The following is a 2,676-nucleotide window of genomic DNA, read 5'->3' as shown; positions in this document are numbered from 1 at the left end:
GCACAAAGATGCTCTAAATCAATGAGCCGATCGATTCAAGTCTCCCCAATCGATTGACCAATCGATTGGGATATGACCGTTGCACAGGTAGCAAGCTTTGGACGGCTGGGATGGCACGAATCTCACATGGCAATCGATTAGGAGCAAGCCTAATCGATTGGGAGCCCTAGATGCGCAGTGTATAAAGTTGTGGCGAGCTTTCTTCTCAGTAGTTCTACTCGAGCCTTCTTCTAGTTCTCACGCGATATTCTTCACTACTCACCGCCGGACTTAGTGCTTGGAAGAGAGGTGTTGTTGCACTTTCCAAAGGGTCCAGAGGCGTCTTCATCAACAATAGATCAAGCAAGAAGAAGTTTTTCATTTGTATTCTTGTAGTTACTTCTTGCTTAGAGTTGTATCTTGCTGTGTGAGTTTGTACGATTTTTCTCTACCTCCAGTAGTTACCAAGAAAGAGTATTTTTCATAGTGGAGAGCGTGTCGTGTGTGGATTCTTGGATTAGTTACCTCTTTTTGAGGTGGATACCAAGTAAATCTTTGTGTTTGTGTTGTGAGTTTTGCTTCGAGTTCTATCCGCTGCATATTCTCATCACGAAGCAAGCCAATGAAGCGCGAAAAGCTATTCACCCCCTTCCCCTAGCTATAAATCGATCCTAACAGATGAGAGATGTTTGGGTGGAGTAAAATCACTTTTTCTAACCAAATTCAAAAAATAACTCACCCTAATTGAATAAACTAATCAAATTTAAAATTTTGATTAAGTTATTTCAAAATTTCATTAAAAACAATAATTTATTCCATTTATTCAATTCTAAAAATAAATGAAAACAAAAAACTTAAATCGGTTAAAAAATTTGATTATTTAAACACTATAATAAGTTATAGTGTGATTTATGTTTATTTTTAATCCTAATTAAAAAAATTCTAAACACTATTATAACTTGTAGTGCGATCTATATTGATTTTTAATCCCAATTAAATTTAACCCAATGCTCATTATTTCGATAAATTTTAAAATTTATTGATTAAAAAAAATTATTTTCAAAGATTATAATTAATAATTTAATTATTATACTCATGATAGTATCAAGCTGGAATTTATCTCCACCTCGCTCCCTTATAAGCACATCAAATTCTCCACAGCTTTAACTTGGTTGAGTACGCCGACCAATGCAATAGTGCAACACAAGGATGACACACAAAGAATCTAGTAGCAAGCTACTATAATGATCCCCCCAAAACAAAAATTAATTTAATATCATAGTCAATCAATGGTCCACATATCAAATATTAAACTGATAAGAACAGACACTACTTGATCTTAGTCAAAACGCCGAGAAAGGTATAAATGAAAAAGAGCCATAGCATCTTCTTTTATAGCACTAGTTCCACTCCGTCAATAAAAAACAAACGATATGGGACTAAATTCTAAACCCTAAACTCTAAACTCCTAGCATGAAAGGCCATTACAGTTTTTTTTCTTTTTTTGCAAGAAGAGGCAAGAGTACAACTCCACCTGGTCTAAATGGCCATTAGAGTTTTTTTTTAAGAAGAGGCGAGAGTACACTGCAAACCGTGATTTTTCTCATGTCTCCTTCTCCTTGCCGTGGAAAAGAAAGGAGTGTCTTGTTGCTTGCGATTTTGTTCTGGAGGCACTTAAGGTTTGTTGCGTCGCCGCTGCAGCTGCGTCGGCAAGTAGGACCTCTCCTCCGTCGCTCACCCTCTCTCCGCCTCGCTCCCTCGTAAGCTGATCGAATTCTCTGCTGAAGCCATCTGTGGGGTTGATCCCCCGATTCGCTCGACTCGGCACTAGCCGGCTTTATATGTCGATCCTTCGAGCTGCGTCGCCTGGTTCCTCAATCAAATTCATTGAAAGACTATAATTAATAATTTAATTATTATACTCATGATTCTATCAAGTTGGAACTTATCTATAGCTCGCTCCCTCGTAAGCGGATCAACTTCTCCGTTGAAGCCGTTTGTGGGTTTAACCCCCTGATTCGCTCTGCTCGTCACTAGCCGGCTTCCGATGTCGATCCTTAGAACTACGTCGCCTGGTTCATCCGCCGCAGTCGTTACAGGCGACATCGATGAGACCATGACCAGGGATGCCATTGATGGCATCCATGTCTTCACGGCGGGCACTGGAGAGCCCGTGTTCCTTAGAAAACAACATGAGCAGAGAATCTTAATAACCTGACTTCTAGGCACTAACGTTTTGTTTGCTTGTTTTAGTGTTTGCAAGATCAAAGGAAAACGTTTTCTCAGAGTAAAAAGTCTTATTCCAATCAATAACCAAGCCACCATTGCCAACACACCCTCTTTTCAATTTTCAGACATGAGCAATCCTACTGTCGAATATTTTGAGGAGGAAGTCTCAATTCATGCATCTTTTGCTCTTGAAGTTTTGGTGGTTCTCATTTGTTATGCTGAGTTCATCCTATTGGACTCATTTTGTTTCTTTTAAATCTACCTGCAATAGCTTGAAGGGAAGAAATGTTGAAAGTTAATCTTACTTTGGCCTTTGTGCTTCTTCTCCCATTGCAAAATATATTAAAGAACTTTGTTGTCTACTTTCCCAATTCTGTTGCTTCCTGGTATGAAAGCGCATTAACATGTTAGTTAATCTAACCTGCAAGCTAATCACCCCTCGAGTTATTCTCCTATAGTTCAGATCCT

The 2,676-nt window shown here is 38.8% G+C and overlaps 1 non-coding gene across 1 annotated transcript; it reads right to left on the bottom strand.

Moving 5' to 3' along the window:
- Nucleotides 1-1,150: 1,150 nt before the first annotated feature.
- Nucleotides 1,151-1,343, bottom strand: LOC122044483. Its single transcript, XR_006129572.1, has one exon. It is a non-coding gene; the product is annotated as a U2 spliceosomal RNA (small nuclear RNA).
- Nucleotides 1,344-2,676: the final 1,333 nt, after the last annotated feature.

Source organism: Zingiber officinale, chromosome 2A (assembly GCF_018446385.1).
Source record: "Zingiber officinale cultivar Zhangliang chromosome 2A, Zo_v1.1, whole genome shotgun sequence".
NCBI lineage: Eukaryota > Viridiplantae > Streptophyta > Magnoliopsida > Zingiberales > Zingiberaceae > Zingiber > Zingiber officinale.
This window is presented reverse-complemented; position numbering and strand designations above follow the sequence as displayed.